Source organism: Anas acuta, chromosome 1 (assembly GCF_963932015.1).
Source record: "Anas acuta chromosome 1, bAnaAcu1.1, whole genome shotgun sequence".
Classification (NCBI taxonomy): Eukaryota; Metazoa; Chordata; class Aves; order Anseriformes; family Anatidae; genus Anas; species Anas acuta.
Window position 1 is genome coordinate 145530300 of NC_088979.1, and position 20376 is coordinate 145550675.

General features: G+C 39.6%; 1 long non-coding RNA gene across 6 annotated transcripts in view; it reads left to right on the forward strand.

Moving 5' to 3' along the window:
• The window catches only part of LOC137845950 (uncharacterized), an 82753-nt gene that overhangs the window by 46262 nt on the left and 16115 nt on the right, over nt 1-20376 (forward strand). For 5 of the 6 annotated variants that reach the window (XR_011090349.1, XR_011090333.1, XR_011090338.1 and 2 more), the window contains exons 2-4: nt 4347-4494; nt 7601-7739; nt 12636-12833. This is a non-coding gene — a long non-coding RNA (uncharacterized lncRNA). Of the gene's footprint in view, nt 1-4346; nt 4495-7600; nt 7740-12635; nt 12834-15543; nt 20373-20376 lie in introns of those variants that run through there. The other variant, XR_011090348.1, reaches the window with a different exon arrangement.

A 20376-nucleotide genomic window follows, 5' to 3' on the forward strand; every position in this document is an offset into this window, starting at 1 on the left:
TGATCACCTGCATATCCCCCAGGCAAGGAACAATATCCCAATGAGTGCATCAGTGTGGGTACTCACTTTGCCAGGTTGGTGATGGGATGTGAACTGAGCAAGCCATGGTAAATAAGCTCTGCTAAAGGTGTTGTCTGATTTGTCTGATTAAAAAAAAAAAAAAAAAAAAAGAGTTTGGGTTCATTACCTGGTGTGCAAAAGCCAATCCATGCACTAGGTCAAGATATTGTTTATTTCAGATCTGTGCAAGTCTGGGTACCAGGTGTTTTCCCACAAAGCTGGCACCCATTAGGACTTCTAATGCCAGTCTTTATACAATCCCTTATCAATACGTATATATGTTGGCACAATCCCCTAGCTTCCAATTGCTTACATAATCAGCATACTGCTGACATGACAGAACCATTCTGAGCATCCTCAGAGGGGAAGGGTCCCCTTTTGGTCCAGGTCTTCCAGCCTAGGGACATGACTTTCACTGTTATGATGGATAGTTCACGTTATAATGTTCATGGATATATAATGTTCACATTACGATACCCGTAATCTTTGTTTTTCAGCCAAATATTTATGTTATGTTGATTGGTGATGTATTCAAGAGCTTATGTCAGGATGTTTCCTTTAGGAATGCCAACAAAATGGTCTTCCTGATTAGCAGTTCCTCAGTTCCTTATCCTTTAGCCATCCCTAAGCCCTGGGACATCTTGCCCTTTTCTCAAAGTATATATTTTATCTCTTCCACACAAAGCAGTTTAACGACATGCTGGTATCAAAGGGACACATTTTGCTTGTCACAGAGCAGAGTCCCTTCTTAGCAGCAAGGGTGTGAAGCCATGGCTGTAGGCATGGATAAAATAAGCCTGAGGGGCTTATTTGACTCAAAGAGAAGGAATATGAGGTTGGCTGCATGTGATGGTCATGTGCTCCACAGAGGCAAAGCCAAGGAATTCAGGCTGGAAGAGCTGGACTTCTGCTGTATGACTTGCTGTCATTGTGTCAGGGAAGGTGAGAAGCTGGACATCATCTAGAGGCAGCAGCTGGCTCTGGCTGCTGGTGTTGCTCTCCTTTTAAGTGTGGCAGCCAAGGAGAGCAGCTACTCAAACCGTTGTTGTAACACTCTCAGTGCAAATACATGAGGAGCTGCGGGCACAGCACCTCCTATAGTGCTGCTGCTTCATTTTGAAGGACACATTCCAACAATGAACTTCACACAGTGGTCTTTTCTCCTTCATGTGGTAGATTTGGATAGGAGGTTGTTCATTTTCTTCCCCTGCTGCCCAGGAAAATACCAGAGGTCATGCTGCAGACAGCCCAGCACGATAGATTTGTCCTGAAACAATCAAGAGTGGAGATTCCCTGACATGGTATTCCTGCAGGAGATAGGGAGGGGGCACCAGCCTCGTGCCAGGACAGAAAGGGGAAATGGCGATTGGTCTTTTCTTCAAGCAGGGACATAGGGATGCAAGTTTCATGAAAAACAAAAAGCTCAAGGCTTTGTTCCTAACCATAAAAATAAGAAAAATGACCTGTCCATGCAAGGAGGTTGGAGACATTAATTAATATTTGTGAAGCACTAAGTACTATAGCTATAAATTTCATGGGAGCTCCTGTGAGGATATTATTAATTGTGTATTCAGGGCAGAGTTTGAGTAGCATATAGTAAATAAGGCATGAGACCATACACCTAACAATGAGGATAAAACAAAGCAATGAATCGTTGCTCATTAAATCTATGCCCTCCATGTGCAGAGAAAGGCCAAAGGTCTTGTGTAAAAAGGTGTATGTGATCCTGTAATTAAAAATTGTATGGTGCCTACAAGAGTTACAAGTTTTAGTTGTCTGGGAAACTTTAAATCAGGCATTTCCCATCTCCTGAGTGCTTGACTTTGCAACCCTAACTCTCTTTTAATGTAGGCTTTTCATGTAATTCAATAGAAATCATTTAAATATTCTATTTTCCCTGCTTGTCTCGCCACAGCTGGCAGTGAGCTCCTTCTCCCATGCTGCTTTCCCCATCTGGAACAGACTAAAGAGTGTTTTGAGTTGCCTTAAATTTCATAACCAAATCCTGTCTCTGGGACCTATAATTCCTGTCCACCTTTCTAATAAAAGAACCTTGTCCCTTTTCTCGACAATCTTATGTTCCTGTCAGGTCTTGCCTTTCCTTCTCTTTTTTTCCTCTGTTTTCACATATTAAAGATGAATCTGTAAGATGTCAATACATCTGCTTCCATTTATTAATATAAAATGGGACCATTAGTGATTTAGTATTCTGCAGTTTTCCATGTCAGACTAATTAGTTCAGAGAAGTGTTTAGTTCAGTCTAAATTAGGTTTTAATGAAATAGCAGCAAACTGACTTACTATAGCTCAGACTGACTGTTCTCTTGCTACAAAAATCTGAAGGCAGTACTCTGCTGAAGTTAGTAAAGGTAAATAAAAAGCAGAGAATCAAGATGGAATTCAATTATTGTCTAGGATTGTAAAGCAAATAAACATGTTTCAGTTATGTGTTGTAAATGTACACAGTCAACAGGAAATAAGGGTCTAACAGTAAGATGGTTATAGAGTGAACGCAGGTAGATACAGCAGCTGGAAGGGAATGGGGTTCAGAGGCTTCACAGTTTAACACACAGCAGCTGAGTTTGGCCCAATATGTTGTCTGAGACCAAAAAAAAAGTAAGGATTTTGGGGGAAAAAACAAAAACAACAACAAAAACAGTGGCACAATGATCTTTCTGGTCAGTACGTTAAATAATAACTTCTTAATATGTGGGAGAAATGAGTAGTGCAGGAGAAGTTTGACACGGGCATCAGTAGGAAGTGGAGAAAGCATTTGATGTAATTTGCCTTGTGCTTCTGCTTCTAATAGGCTTTTATTCTAATTACTCTAGTGGCTTATAATTCTCCTACTCTTTTCCACCATTATCTCATGATACAACTGCAATACTTAAATAATCAAGCATGTCAGTAGTTCTTATCACTCTAAATTTTCCAAGTTGCCACCAACACGATATCTCTTTGCTTTGAATAAGAGTGGTGTAGGGATGCAAATATTTCCATCCTCCTGAGCCTCCACAGCTTTGCATAGATCACAGATCAAATGCTCACATCCTGCTGTTTTTCCTGGGACCAGGGAACTATCAGTTCTCTGGCCTCTGTGAACTTTCTTAATTGTGTTGCAGATGAGATTCCCAACCCAAAAAAAGGACAATCTCTCATGTACCACGTGAATTCAAAATTCGGTTGTACGATACTCACTGTGTTCTGCAAAATCTTTTTGTAAAACAACATTAAGACAGCATACAGATGAAATTTAAGAAAAGAAACCAATCCTTCCCTGCTGACAAAGTAATTTGCATTGCTCCAAGAAATACAGAATGAAGTAAAATTATTTTATTGCTTTCTTTCATCATTATGCCACAGTACTAATTATGCTCCTGGTGTTCTAAAGTCTATAATGCTATTTTCTGCCACCGAGTTCCTATTTCTTTATTAACGTAATTCCTTAAACACATGCTTTATGCCCCTAGTAAGGACTTGGTAATAGTCTGTCATGTTACAATGACACCAGTGGGTAAGCCTTCATCCAGTGTGAAGTTAGAAATGGCAGAATAATGACACTTCAGAATTGAAACTGCAGAAAAATGATTAATATTTTCCGGGATGATCAGCATATGCTGCCACAGAGTGAATATGAAATCATCATGTTTTAATATGGGAAACTGATGAAGTTTAGAGCATAAATATACAAGCTACGGAAGTGTATCTCTGCATGCATATAAGATACTCTGATGTTGCTTGGTGCACGGAAGGTGCTCACAATGTGCAGGATACTTGCTTTGCTGTGATTGCTGTTTCCTGCAGACTTCAATAAGACTGAGCTTTCACGTCAGACACTGTTTCCATCCATCTTCAGAAAAAGCTAAGGAATTTCAACCATGAAACGAGCACATATGCGATGAAGATGGGCCCATTGCCACAGCCGTGACAAGCTCTAGTCTTAGCATGAAATAAAAAGGTCTGGTATGGAGAGTGTTGGCAAACACAATATGGCACGTAAGTGTTGGCAGGTGAAGGTGCTTCCCAATTACTGCTAGAAAGAAGTGCATGAAATATGATTCTGTTCTTATTAAGAGTTACCTATATATGTTATAGACATAAAGTATACCATCAAAGGATTAACCACTAAGGAGGAACAGTCCCTCGTGGGAATCAAGCTTATGCTAGTAAAGGGGAGCATTATGACACCTTAGGTCTCTGGCAATCTACAATATGACCATGGATTTTCTTTTTTTATTTATTTTGTCCTTAACTAACATTTTTCCTCCTGCCTGTGGTTTCTATTAGGCTTTTGGTAGCTGGGGATTTCTGCACAGAAGCGGTCCTTGAAGCATCCCTTGGACAGGACTGCAAAAGGTGACTAAACAGTTTAGTGCTGTGCTGGCTATGCTGCTTCTGCAGATGTTGGAGAGAAATCCTTGGCTACGGAGAAGTGGTAAGTTACTGCAACCTATTTCCTCTATTTTGAGTGAAGGGAGGCAAGCTTGGCAAAAGGGTTGGAGCACAACAGATGCCAAACCCATAGGAAATTGAAGCATTAAGACTAAAGCTCTGCTATCAATCAATATGTTTATGCTTAAAAGAGGTCTCCAAACATAGGATATCTGTCATCAGTACACTAGCCTGGCAAAATTTAGTGGTGTGGTTTTCCACATACTTCCAGCAGTTGTCACAGGCTTGGTTGAAGATGCTGTCAGACATCACTTTGGAATCTTTATTTTCATGGCCATATTTTTCTCTGCATTAAATGGTTACAGGTGTAATACCCAATAAAACCACCAGAAATCATACCCAAATGTTTGGGAACTTGAAACCAACGTAGCGCTTTTTCCAATGTCTTTTAATTGAACTATAATCAGGAAGTTGCTGTTTTTAATAAGTTGATTGTAAATGGTTGTATGTTTAAGAAAAAAACAAAAAAACACCACACACAAACCCTTAGTAAAGGATCAAAGCAAAACTTATGCTTTGCTTCAGTCAATACCAGAGGTGAGGCAGATCGTGGGGAGATTTTATATGAAGAGCTTTGTCACTGTCCTTCTTGTCCTAACTGCTATCCGATCTAAATGTTCCTTCTCCTCTGCCTGGGAGCCACAAAGTTAGGTGAACTATTGCGGTGATTTTTTGATCTAAGCTGTAGAAAAGTCAATTTAAATAATCTGAAAAAAATCTACTTTTTCCCTATATTTTGTATTTTACTCTCTGTCCTGTTGCTAATTATTTTAAAAGGGGCTTTGTGATAGAAAAAGAGATCTGTCACTGAACCAGTCAGTTTTCTGGCAGGCTGCTCTGCGAGTAATGCAATTGCTTAAATAAAAATGGCGCAGTTTTGACATCGTAATCTAATCACTCATTTCTCTGCCTTTCATTCTGATAAAGTAAGGCATAATGAACTCTTGGTAGATATAGTAATACCCCATCAGTATTTCTATAAGATTTATGTTGTTATTGAATATTATTTCAAAGAAAGCAGGACAAAACATAATTCTTGACATTTTACTTAGTTACTCATGTTGTGATTTTAGGTTCTCCCACTATCGCTGAAATGAAATGATCAGGTTAACCATTTTAACAAGCACTGGCTAGTTGCACATATGCACCATTCATTTAAATGACTTGTGAAATCAAACAGAGCCTCTCAAATAATGGGGCCTCATCTCCTTTCCCTGAATAATAACTTCAAGGAAGATCCACCTCCCTCTTAGGGAAAGAATGGATAGCTGGGAATGCTCAGGGGAATAAAAGGGTTTAAAGCACAGCACATAAAAGGCTGAGTAGAGAAGTCTTTGAAAATAAATGCAGGCTTCAACAAAAGATGAGAAAGAAAAGGGTACAGAGAGTGTGGCGGACTTTGTGTAGATATGGGTAGTGCATACAGAAGAGGTTGCTGAGGCAATGCATAATAACCCGATCGAAGGGTGAATATGCTGCCCTAGGTGCAGGGTGGTGGGCAGGAAAAAATTGCATTTTGATGAGGGGCACAAGATGTGCAGAGGCTGGCCCTGGCTAACAGGGAAATGAAGGGACCTGAAAAGGAAACCAGGCTGGGAAATGGCACCAATTATCTCAGAATGAAGTGTTTATTTCCACTCACTCACAATCACAAAGCAATAATACGGATGAGAAAAAAAAAAAAAAAAAAAAAAGAGATGAGGACCATATTAATATTCTTAAAATGACACAAATGAACAATGAACAAATACGGAACTAGTCAAAGAGAATGGTAGGTAAGTTGCTAGGTGCCATCTCCTTAAGTTAGCATCATCTTTGTTCAAAAGATAATAAATAAATAAATAATAAAAAGCTTTATTTTTAGCCATTTTATCAGATTTTGCTACCAGTAAGCTGTTGATAGTTAAACGTGTACTTAAAAATGAAAACAGCAGGGATTCAGTGAAAAACAGTCTTGAGCTGTTATAACTTAAAGAATGATTTGACATAACATTGATCATATTTTTAATTATGTCAGAGCTAACAACTTTGTTAGATGTTGTGCTAAAAGATCATCACTGCCTGACAAATTTCCAACGTATATTCACCCACCTCCAGTTGTCCAAGCACCAGCTGAGTCACAAGGCTTGCTCATGGATATCTGGACTCCCAGTCATACTGGGATATATTGGTCAAAGGTCTGATCCAGTATTGTAATAGTAATATTTTAAGGTCTCTCTCTCTTTTTTTTTTTTTTTTTTTTTTTCTTCTAGGAGAGCTTGCAATGCACTGAGATCTTGTCTGAGCACTTGGATACCCTTGGTCTGGAAGAATGCAAAATATCTTTGTCCTTCAATAATGCATTTTTGAGGTCTAAAAATTGCAGCATTTTCTAAATATAAGGTCTTCAACTAAATTTAGTATGTAAGGCTATGTTGACTATGGCAGGTATAGGATAACCAATGGCAGATGCAAGACTTTGGGATGCTGAAGGGCAAGGTCCTCTTCTGTGAGTTGGTGCCATACTAGCACAATCCTCACATGCAATTTGGGAGCCCATAGCCATACTCAAGTGAGCAGCTGCCATGCTTTACAGTCTGCAGCCTCAAATCCTTAGTCCTTGGTCACTGACCTATTTGTGGAGGACAGGTCTTCCATGGACAAATAGATGAAAGAGATTCCATCCTCCAAACCTTTTTTATTCCAATAGTGCTCTGGCTGACACCTGTGAAACTCTCCTAGCCTTTGGTTTCCTTGATTCATAAATCAAGGGGTGACTTTGGCAAGATTCATATTCTTCTGTTCCCAACCTGTTGCACCTACAGCTATAGGTATTGTAAGGCTTATGTCAACCTCTATATGAGATTTATGAATTCCTCAGCAGATTTCAGCAAAGGCGCTTAGGCTGTGGCATATTCCACAACTCCACCCTCAGATATTCCACAACTTCAGGCTCAGTGGAGATATGATTACCTCGTCCCCAAGAAAGGAAAGTTCATGGTGTTTGGATCCTGTGGGAAAAAATATATGCCGTGTTTTTTGATCATTAGTCTGTACTGTGACAGCAAGAGTGCACCTGCAAAGTTTAACTGTGCCTTTTCTGCATGTAGGCGGGAAGTAGGATGAGCTTTTGTTCATCTTGCTACCAGGTGATCAGCTTTGCACACCAGACAGACTTGGTGCCATCACTCCTACAGCTTCCAGTTATGAGTGCTTTCTGAGCCCTGTGTGAATTCCAGCAGGATGGAGGTGAGCCTTTCCATCTGGGTTGACTAGTAGGGACCAGTTTGTGTGGTGGCTGCATGCAGGTCCTCTACCCCTGCTCACTCTGGTTACTGAGGCACCAGGAAAGCAGAGGTATCCTGGACACTGTCTGCACCATGCATGGGGACACAGAGTGTAACAGAGTGGGGTGATCAAACAGCAAAGTGTTCTTGCAGTGCCTGTGATGAGAAGCCTGCAAAGGAAAAGCGTCCCAAGATCATAGATTCAAATAAAGGTTTGGGTTGGAAGGGACCTTTAAAGATCATCTCATTCTAAACCCTTGCCATGGGCAGGGATGCCACCCACTAGATCACTTTGTCCAGGTCCTCATCCAACCTGGCTTTGAACACCTCCAGGGATGGGGAATCCACAGCTTCTCTGGGCAGAGAATTGGAAAGATGTTGACGTGCCATCTTCCCCTCTTCTGGAAAGAGGGATGGAGAGGTTCTTCACACCGTTAGGCATCCAGTATGGCCAGTCTGCTTCATTTATTGACTCCTCAGGGTCATACATGTATAATCCACCAGCTCTTTAGTTCATCCTTGCTGTGTTGTCCCTGGCTTCCTATACCTTTTTGCCTCTCTGTCAGCTGGTGGCATGGACCTTTGCAGCTCTCAGGAAGTGACTGTGCTGCCTCCTGTGCCATCGCTGCCACCCTCCTTGCAGTCCTGGGCTGGCATTCTGCACCGGGGAGAACCAGGCAGCAGCAGGAAGGAAGAGGAGGGCTTGCTTGCTACTGGCTCTGCAACAAGCATTAGGGAGAAAAGGTTGATAAGGGCTGTGAAAGCAGCAGCTACACTTGATAAGGAAGCAAGGGCCTGAGTTGCTTAGACCCTGGAGCAGTAGAAAGGAGTCCTTCTGGATATTCACCTTCCCTCTCCCTGTTTCCTTCAGTGGGTCAAGAGTTTATCTCCTGCACTCCTGTTCCACCTTGCAATGGGCCATTGGCATCCATGGACCCTACCCCTGCCATGCCCCCACCCAATGGGGACTTGTTCAAAGTCACAGCTTGAAGGAAAGGCCCAGGACAGGTATGAGGAGCAGAGGTACAGCTAGCAGAAACACTCTCCTGCATGGAGACCCTAGGATTCCTGGTGTGGAAATCCCAATGAAATGCTCGCTCCCTCCCAAGGACCTTCTTAAGCTCCCTGTACTGGGCACAGCTCCCAGGCCTGGTGACAATAGTCGCTGGTCTTCGAGAAGACAATCTTGATTTCTGGCTTTTGAAGGCAGCCTTGCTCACCGCTCGCAGTTGGCAGCTGGTTTCTCAAATTTGCTGAATTTCTCAAATTTCTGAGCTTGGCACTGGGTTATCTTGCCCCTTGAGAAACTCTTCTCCCTCCCATAACGTGGATTCATGGGAAACTTCATATCTTTAGGGCTGCAGGCTGCATTTATCTGAATTCTTTGGTGCGTGGAAGAGGGATGTGCCAATGTATTGGAGGAATGTAGAAATGTGGAGAAGCGATATTACAAAAGGAGGATAGTGAAAGAAGGGTTCAGGAAGGGGGTTCAACAAGAGAGGCAGGAGAAATAAGAGAAAGGGTTTCAGATCTGAAGTCTGGGTGGATGAAGATAGAGCAGCAGACAGGCAGACACTGCTGAAACAGTTGAGAGCTGAAACAGTTGACAGCAAATAGGAAGATAAATGCAGGTCTTGGCCCTGCAACCTCCTTCAGGCTTTGAGCCACACCACAGGGTTTGAGAGCCTTCTGGGTAGGCATGTTCAGCTACATGCTGGAGGTCCTTGTAGCAGAAAGACACACTGCTCCATTGAGGGTGGAATGCCTGGGAGAAAAGCTCCTAGCTGGTTTTTATCCAATGGGAATCTATGTTGTGCACACCAGCACCACTATGAGAAAACAACTAATATGTGACAAGTGCAGACAGTCTGGGGAATTGCTTCAAAGCTGCCCTAATGCTGTGAACCAAATTACTAAGGTAGAAAGAACGGTTGTAACTTACAAGTATGTGAATGTATGCTCATGACCATGATCAAGAACTTCAGTCGGATGATATTTTTTTCCCCTAAGGGTTCTAATTAGAGGTATATTTTAAAAAGAAAAAATATGATACTGCTTCTAGTAATTCCTTTTGTGACTTTCTGAAAAATGGATAAAACTAAAAAGAACATTTTCTGAAGAGGACAGTCTTGTGATAACACAACAAACTCCACTTGTACTTAGTTTGTCTGCCATGTTATAAATATTTCAAAGCCAAATAAGTTTATGTAGTAGCTGACAGATATATCGATTTTACAAGCATAAATCTTAGAACAATGCCACTTGCATTTTTTTTTTTTTAAGAGACCGAATAATTTCAAAGATCTACAGCCCTGAAGAAGGGAGGAAATGGTAACTGTCTATGAAACTTGATTTCTGTAGTTGTACCATGGTAGTGAATTATTTGGATGTCTTTTGCCTGAAGGTTAACTTCTGTTGATTTCCTAAACCCTAAAGAATAGAATCTAAGCCTTCAACTTTACAGATGTCTGAAGCTCTGCAGAACTGGTAGTCATGAGCTTCGCCATTTTGCAATCAGACGCTTTTGTAGAAGTAATTTTCTTTCATGCTCCAGTTCTGCAAAATCTTGCAAAATTTAGTTAATGGTTGAATAACTCCAACCACAGCCCTGTGGGTAGCTATGAGTACTAGCAAACTTCTCTGCCCTTGCTCTACACCTCGCTCGGTACACCAGCCATGGTCTGGAAGCTGTGCGACTGCTTTAGGCCAGGACTAGGGGGTATCAGCAGTGATGGAGAGCCATTCTTGTGCTTCTCTAACTCCCAAGCTTGCCTAAATCCCAGCCCCCTGAAGGCACACTGGTTCTGTAGGCCCCTGTCCTTGTAGGCGCACTTTTTGTTAATGAAACTCCATCTTTGTGAAGGCTTCTGATGTTGTCTGCAGTACAATATGTCCTTCTACTTATCAGGCATCTTAACTGCTAGTCATATAATAAAAAAAAAAAAAAAAACATGGCAGGCTTGGTTTAGTTCAATTGGTGATGCAGTATTCAGGAAAACCCAGAATGCAGCAACATCATCCTCTTTTGATAATAATCAGGAAGTTAGTATTGAAATTCAGAATTTGGATTGCCTATTAATTGCACCTATTTGACAGCTCAGTCTTAAAAAATAGAGTTGAGAGAGATGCATTGATATTTTTGTTCCCTAAGTGCAGAACTGTTCTCTCTATTTGAATCTTAGCATAGCTTAGTTTTCAGTTCCTTTCAAAATGTTCATTATAAAATAACTCCAGTCTGAAGAGTTCATGTAAATAAATATTATTGCAATATTTCACTGCAATTTTATGGATGAATCTATAGCTCATAAAATCATTTAGCTAATACCAGGGCTGACTAAGTCTGAGCACAAGGAAGAAATGAACATGCAAAACTTTACACTTCAGTTTTAAAATCTCTTACCCTGTATTGTTCCACAGCTGAACCCTTTTGAAAGGCTTCTGAGGCTCCTCAATTATAGTGTAGTGTTTGTGATGTGGAGTCTCATCCAGCAGGGAAAGAGATAAAACCACCACATTTATTTCACTTATTACTTTACAATGGGTCAATAGAGTACATGAACATAGATCTCTAAAGCTAGACAGGATCCCAGAAGTCCATTCCTCTGCTGGCTGTGACAGCTGGAAAAGGAGAGAACTGTGCCCTGGAAAAACGATTGTAAGCTAGATTAAAAAAGAAAAAGAAAAAAAAGGCACAAGACTATGTTGAAGACCGAGGGCTTAGATCTGAATGTATGAAACAAAGAGTAGAGTGACAGAAAACAGTGACATTTATAAAATATTCAAGGCATAGTCTCTAAAGTCCAGAGCAACGCTGAATAAAAACTATTTAGATAATCAGTTTGGGAAGGAAATTATACCAATGCAACATGCTTTTGGGTGGGATAATTTAATGGGTAAGATCTACAGTCTGCTATGTCTTCTCAAAGCATTTAATGTGAACTAGTATCTGGTCACTTATTTTTTTTCTCCCCTTGGTGAGGATATAGCTTTATAACCTATCTGCCAAAACTGCTTCTCCTCTACCTTTTTCCTTTTGTGGTGTGACGTTTTATACATCTTTTTTTCTGAGAACTCAAAAGATGAACAAGACTAAGCAGTAAACGTAACTGTCACAGAGATCTGGACTGCAGATCATAATAAAATATTAATAGGAGCAGAAGTTTTGTTAGGAAGCTCCCTGGTACACCGAGATAAGATGTATTTTGGGGACCTTTGAACCTCAGCTATGTGTATCCCATAAGATGTTACCAAAGTGGTTGTGCTGAAGCTTTGAAGAAATGCAAAGCCTAGTTGATACAGCTATGCTGGTAGAAACTCCTAGTGTAATTTTGCATCCCAATTGCACCTGTGAAACTTCATGAAGAATGCATATAAATATTCATTTATTCGTGTTTCTCCACCATTTTATTGTATAAATGTCTCAGTCCTTCAGCTTCTCTCAGCAGTCCTTTAGGCAGAAACATGGGAGCTGAGAACAATTCTTGTACCTAAGAAAAGGCTAGAGCAGGAGGGCTATTGAATTGCTGTGATCTCCCATTCTGCAGGAAATAAATATCCCCAAGTAAACCACGTTGAACCATGCAAACTGCTGATGCCTTGGTAGGCTGACTACAGCCTCCCTCTATGTGCAAGCTGTAAGTTAGCAAAAGACAAAGTCTGCTCTGACCGTGTCTCCCCTAGTGGCCAGGAGAAAAAAAGAAAGAAGAACAGGGAACACAGTATCCTGTACTCAGTGAAATGCAGTACGGGGACTAAGGTGGTGACTTGCAGAAAGAAGTTCCTTACAGCTCTCCATCTCTCTTTCTCCATTAGGAACGCTTTTCTGTATTCATGCTTTAATTATTTTCTGTCCCTCTAGGCTCAAATTTTGCATCTCAGCAACCAAGATGTATGGCTAATAAATCCTGATTGCAGACAAAGAGTGCTTAAGATCAGGAATCTCAGCCCACAGGATGAACTGAGAAGTGGAAGACAGAGATGGTGGCTGAAGTCTGCCAAGATTCAGAGGAGTGCAGCAGCGTGCCAGATCCTTGCTGGATTTGAGCATATCAGCCTGGTAAGCATCCAGGAAGGGGGCCCAACTGGGTGTGCAGTGCTGCTGTCATGGTATAGTATCACCAGTAATGTGATTGTTAACATAGAACTCACCTCTGAAAAATATCAGTTTTCCAAGCTAACGTAGAGCAAGGCCTTGAAGACAAATAAAATTATTTATATAGTGCATTTCTTTTTAGCAGCAAACATGGAAAAAAAGCACAGTGATTCCAGATCACGATGTCAGAGATACATGAAGAACATCTGTCACTATGACAGAATCATAAATCATCATGCTGAAATCCTGACAAGCCCTTTTTCACTGGCAAAGTAGCTCTTTAAAATGAGTTATAATTAAGTTGCTTAGAGCACATATAATCCATCTTAAAACAGTTCTTATTTTCAAGTTAAAAGTGTAGATGTACCAGTACCAGTTTTGTTTTGTTTTTAAATAGTTTAAGACATTTAAAAACTAGTGGCTATGACTTATCAGAGCAGCTGAGGGTGTTATGAATTGTCCCATGTGAAGATGATATTAGAAAAATAAATTTGATTAGGAGAACTGTTGTTAGCAAATGAAATGGTGCTGAAGGCACACCAGCAAACCATCCTGATGTAGAAGGAAGATAAGCAGAAATAGACCAGTATGGCTGCATCGAGAATTCTCCAGTGACCTGAATATCAAAAAGGAAATCCTACAAAGAGTGAAGGCAAGGGCATATGAGTGAGATAGTAATAAAACAGTGGTATAAGAATCTAGGGTTATAACCAGGAAGACTAAATCACAAAATGAGTTACAACTTTCCTGGAGCATAAAATGGAAGAAAAAGAGGTTCTATAAATACCAAGGAGTTAGAGGAAGAGAAAGGCAGAGGCACAAATAACAGATACCCAGAGTAGAGTGAAACGTTTCGTTATTTATTTTTGCTACATTCTTCACATACACATAAACATTAATGACAGATACTTAACAATACTATTTCTTAACTAGGGGAACATATGCCAGAAAAGGAGAAAAAAAAAAGTCATAGATTGTTTGAATAAATGAGATATATGCAAGTCTCTAGAGCTTGCTGAAATTCACTTAATACATACTGAACTCTCAACTTATCTCTGAGTTCCTGGAAGAGCGGTAAGTCTCAGGGGCCTGCAGCAACAGTACAGCCTAATATGGGAATAAGTTTGTGTTCACACGACTTTTAGTAATGGTCAGAGATCTGACATTAAAACACATATTCTGCAAATTATTTTAAGCAAAACACCTGTTCAATTTAAAGCTTTGCTTTTCCTTAATTCTTGCTGCTGTGGCACATGGTTTTAAAAAAATATCTGATGGAAAGTGTTCAATAATGTTTCTTAAATGTGACATTTGCAGTAGGCTCCGATTTGAGCACTATTAAGGAATTGTTGGCTGCGGGTTATGGTTTGCAGGGTTATAACAATTTCTGCTTTTAAAAATGGGGAATGAGGAACCTAGGGAATTACTGGGAAGTCTACCTAACTTCAATACCTAGAAAGATAGTGGGACAAATTATCTAAAAGTGAACACATACATGCCCTGTGAATAATAAGGTGATAAGGAACAGCCAACGTGATTTTGTCAGGCTAATCTAATTTCCTTCTTGATCAAAGGAACTGGTTCTATTGATACGGAAAAACAGTAGAATTGACTGTATCTTGACCCAAGGTGTGTCTTGACCTAAGTAAGGCTTTTGACACTGTCCTGTGTGCTCGTAAATGGACTGGAGAAAGCTGTCTCGTTTATAATAACCTCTATATCAGTCCACTAGTAGACGTGAACCTGCATACAGTTGTTGGTACTTGTTGGTACTAGGAGGATACTGAAGAGAAGTCTTGCACAGCTCCTAACAGATAGGATTCTGTTCAGAGTTTCAGTAAAGACTTGCAAGTGTACCTCAGATTTTGTTATCTAAGCTTTGGCAGATGACACCATGTAAAGATTTGTAAAATATGCTCAAGGACGGAATTAGAATTCAAAATTGTTTTGATGTGTTCTGAAAGGTTCTGAATTCCAACATTAAAATATTGAACAAAGACAATCACAGAGGACCATATTTAGGAGGTCAAAATCAAGAGCGCAGCCACAAAATGCCACTGCAGATAAAGATCTAGTGATTAATGAGGTCTATTAATGAGCCAACAGTGTGATGCTGTTGAGGAAAATAGATTAATGTAATTCTAAATTCTCTTGAATTGTCTGCTAGCAACACTATATGTAAGACAGGAGATAATTAGTGTGCTCTTCTTGGCACTGGTGAGGCCTCAGCTAAACTATTGTATTTTACTCTGAGGCAACATAAGCTAAGAAAGATGTAGATAAACTGGAAACAATCCAGAAAAAATCAACAAGGACAAGAAGTTTGGAAAATTAGATTCAAGAAGAAAGATTGCAAGTTTTTTTTTTTTTTTTTTTTTTTTTTTTTAATATAGAAAATATAAGGTTATATGAGAGTCACCAATTTTCATGTACATAAAAGCTTATTACAAAGAAGGTAATTTTTTTTTCATTTCCACCAAATATATGGGCAAGAAACCTTTTTTTATTTGTAATGTACTATGATAACGTATTGTAGTAACATTTTAAGTAGAAGAAAAGATTAATACTAGAATATATTATCTAAGAAGGTTGTATAATCCTGTCCTTAATGTTGACACAAATCAGAGAGACTGCCGCCTACCATTACCAAGATACTTATGGTCTTTCTTCATAGCTACAAGATGGATCAAATGAATATTTCACAGATAGTGGATGAGATTCCTAGAACTACAGTGAAGTACTCAAGTTATGACAAGGTAATCCATAACAGGATTGGGCTAAGAAAACATTTAATTCCACGTGTAGTCCCAGACATGTTCATTAGTCATTATGGAAGACTACACAGGTTGTTCTTTGGACTTAAAATACTCTCCTTTTCTTAGATTTTTGTTTGTTTGTTTTGGTTTGTTCTAACTAACCTCAGGAAGGTTAGCTACAGCTTTGATTAAAAATATTGAGAAACAACAGACTATGTAATCATCCAACTATATTTCTATGATTTATGTGTAATCTACAGTATTTTTTTTCAGTTGCCGTAGAGCTTTGCAACTACAAGTTAATTATTAAACTAGTTATTTTCCCAGGGCAGTAATGACCTAATCATTTATGATAGTGCTCAAATGAGAAATTAAACAAACATATCCAAAATAAACAGAGATCAAATTGTCTTTGCCAATAGAAAAGGACAAAATCCTGTTTTTGTGCCAGTGGGTCTGGAAAACAACAGCACAGAGATAGACCTCAGTAAAATTAACAAGTCAAGATTTCTAAGTCTGTGGGAAATTCTGAATTTCAGTCATTGTTTGCAATATTTTAGATCTTTTTTTTTTTTTCTCTAATTTGGAAAATTAGTTACATAGAAATCAGAAAAAAAGTGTTTTGGAAAGTTTGAAATTTTTGAGGGCTTGAATTACAACTAAATATTTCAACATTCAAAACCCAAAATGTTGCAGTCACGGTATACCACATATATATTTTAGGCAGCGGAGCACAATGAACATTATAGAAACCACAGTCCTCCAAGGACCCTGGTATACACAAGAAAATGCCAACCAGAATTACAGTGCAAATAAAGTAGCATTCTGCAGTATGATACATTTTGTGTTACCTCAAAATAAATCTTTTTAAAATCATGCTCCTGAAGGAAAACTAAGCAGAACTAAGGTTTGAAGAAAATATGCTCTTTGTTGGAAAACCAAATCCATGAAAAACTTCTGATAAACTCTAGTCACAACTTTGTATTAAAAATAAATAAATGTATCAGGTATTTTCTAGGGAAATCTGTGCTCTTCACAGTACACTACGTTGTTGATCTAAATGTGACTGTGAACATCAGAAGTGTTTGCATTGTTATTTTAGTCTAATAAAAAATGGCCACAATCCTCAAAGATAAGGTCAAAATCTGGACAAACATGACCTTCCAGAAAATCAGAAATATTTAGACTTGGTGTTCACTGTTTGGGCCATGCTTCAGTGAATATTTGCTTGTCCTTTTTCTTTTTAAAAATATATATGGCTTTTAGACACCAAAGCTATGATTTCATAGTGCATAAGAAGGTTATCTCTTAACACAAACACTAGAGCTCATGAATCTTGTTGTGCAAATGGATGAAAATTGACCTAATGAATTAGGCTAGCTTCAGGCCTACCATTAAGTAAGTCTCTTGTAGAAGAGTAAAATACTGCAGAAGTTCAAAAATCCTGAGACAAGCCTATCAGATGTCAAGGGCTGGCTAAATCCCAAAGTGAAGAGAGACAAATAGACCCAAGTAAACCAAGCTCATCTCAGCTGAACTTGCTTTTGGCAACCCCACTGAAGAGGTCTCATTGCTCAGACCTGTAAACCCAAAGATGGACAGGTTGGTTTGTAGGCCAGGATGCTGCATACGACCCTACAGCACATTCCAGCAGCCTAAAGTGTCTTAAGCAGCTTAAATAGCTTTAAGCAGCTTTGCAGGCTTAGACACTTTAAGCTTGTAAAGCAGTTTAAGCTGCTTAAACTGCTCTAGGACTTTAATAAGGACTCCACAATACTGCTCCTCACCAGATGAGCAAAAAGAAGCTGTCTTTGTGCTGTGGCTCCCTTGATATTGGCTGGAAGGAAGGAGCTACAGGATTGCCACCAATCCTGACAGGAGTCTGTATAAATACAAACCACTGATATTGACGTATTTTAGCGATAATGTTGTATGAAATAATGAGAAGTACACGCTCCCCTTGATTCACTCATAGTTTCTTCCTCTGTTGCAGCTATTTCTCTTCCCCAGCCACCACCTCCTCGTTTTCTGTTTTTGTCCATTGTGCTCATGCTCTTTCAGTATCTATTTCCTCTCTAATTGACTCTTTCTAAAGAAATCAATTACTGCAGTAATATACTTTTATGAAAAAACATGTCTTTATTCAGCCTACAGAACCACATTGGGGTCAACTATTCATTTATATCAGTTTTAGTATAACCTAAATCTAGATCTTTTTTCTCAAGAGAAGGGTATGAGTAGACACAAGCAATGTGGAAAAACCTAATTGCATAATCCCAGAAAGCACTGGTGGCAGCCATTAGAGTATCACCTACATGGTAAGCAAGCAGATAGGCTAGAATTGTTCAGAATTTGAAATGGAACACACCAAATTTGCCTCATATTTCCTGGCATTTCAGAGGTTTCATGAAGGCTGTAGGAGAAGAAAATCCAAGGATAGCTGTCCAGAAAAAACAGGAAAATGTGTCTTCCTATTTCAGTAAGCTCTCAGGGCTGAAAGGACTTCATTTTCAGTTTTCAGTCTACCCCTATGAATTTGGGATGTGCTGCACAAACCACAGTGTTGTTCTGTTCTTACCAAAGGATGTAACACCCCTTCCCCTTTACATACAGAACAGCAGCACACAACTGAGTGGCTGCTCAACAGCTTTAGAGTAGTCACATTTTGTGGGAACCCACACTGAGCTGCCATGTTAATAACTAGGGCTGCAGTGATGACGTGCTCAAGTACCTGGGTTGGTGCTTGCTGCTGAGGATCCTGCTCAGGAATCTAAGCATGCGTCATCTCACTTTTCTCACGTTGTAATTCCCCTTTGAGTTCCTTGAACATTATGCTGGTTTCTTTCATATCTTTCACTCCTGCACCTCACTTTCTGGGTTCATATCCTAACTTCTGTGGTGTTATCTTTCTCGTATTCCCAGTTTAATTGGCCCCATGTTTTTCACAAGCTAATGAACTTCCATCGCATGACTTATCACACATGCTAACCATGATTTAGCCATGCAGTGTAACTGTAAAACTTATATGTATAGCCAAACGATGTGTTACAAGGACTTAAGGATGTAAGCAGGAAGAGGAACCACAGTCAGCCTTACTCATTGGTCTATTTTTTTCCTGATTATCTGTGTTCTGCATTCCTAAATAAAGTCATGTATCACTGTAGCATTTATTGCATGTCTGATGTGGCATATTTATACAGGCATCACTTAACATTTTCGTTGAGGCTTTGTTTATACCAAATGCTATTTTTTCCAGCTACCCAAAAGCATGTTTGTCTCCATATTTATCAAAGAAAGCAATCTCTAGCATGAGCTATTTTTTTAGTCATCAATTAATTTTAATCTCATTTTCCATTTATCTATCTTTCAGTTATTACTGCCTTCAAAAAAAATGTTCTAAAACTCTAAATATGATGCCAATAGGACACACTAGCTTGTAAGTGATTGAATTATTTCCATTTCTTACGTATAGGTTTGGTATGCTCCCATCAGGTGACATCACTGACAGTTAATAGCTTTATTAACCAGTTGGTTTGGGAATAGTGGGCATGTTGGAGGATCGTTTCCTTGGGTTCTTGCCATTGTCTATAACATCCTCCCAGTAGCTCCAGCTCATCCTCAGTTTGTCAGGACAAAAGGCAGGTTGTCTGGGCCGCCCATGGGATACCTGTCCAGTGAGATAGAATTGGCTGTATGGTATACAGGCAGCTCTAGGGCTGGAGAAGAAGGTGAACTGCACCAGCCATTCCCTCAGCTCTGACAGTGATTTGGGTCTCACCTTCCTCTAGGCAGCTGCTCATTTGCATCAATGATTAATGATGGGAATTAATTAGGTTAATTAAGGTTAATGATGAGCATGGAAAATTCATCTTTTTTGAATTCTGAAAAGCTATATGTGAATTCAAAAAAGGTATATGTAGTCACCTATTCATAACTCTTGCATTTTGTTTTGAAGATTTCTTTTCCAGTCTTTGAGAACAAAAAGTTGATTTTTGTGTTATGAGAGAGTTTGTGTAGTGTCAGCTCTGAAAGAATTTTTTAACACTTGGAAACAAGAAAACATACAACATGAGGCATCAGGTCAGGTATACAGGGTGAGATTCAGCAAAGGCATTTAGGCATACGCCTAATTTTCAGTTGGAATTTAATTTCCTTTGGCTTCCAGGAAACTTTAGTGTACACTAAAATTAACTCTGCTGATGTGATGATGTGAATTGATAGTAGCATTGCATGTTTATCTTGATAAACAACTGTGTGCCAAAAAAAAAAAAAAAAGATTGCGTTGACTGCGTTGAGCTTAGTGAGAGCACACATCTGTATAGATCTACCAACAGAAGAAGAAATTTTTCAGAGCTGCTGTCGGGCTGAATCACCAAGTGCTGGCAAGCTGCTGGGGTCCTGTTACTGGCCATATCACCAGGCACTAGGCCATCACTGAGGGCTGCTGCTCCCATTAGTAGCTGCCCACACAGCAAAAATGCACAGGCCAGCAGACTCACCCTTCCTTCCTTCCCCACACTCAAGACAACTATCTCCTTGATGAGTCTTTAGGTTACAGCTGACCTTGCTACAGGAAAGCATGTGGCTTCAAAAGCCAAAGTGCCACTTTTGCTTGTTCTTTCTTATCCCAAACCTTGACATTCCTACTGCTATTTACATTTTTTAATCTTATTTGTCTGAAATAAAGTGATAGTTCATTTCAACTTCAAAAATCAGCTTTCCCTCGCCACTGTTTCTAGTACTTTTTTTCT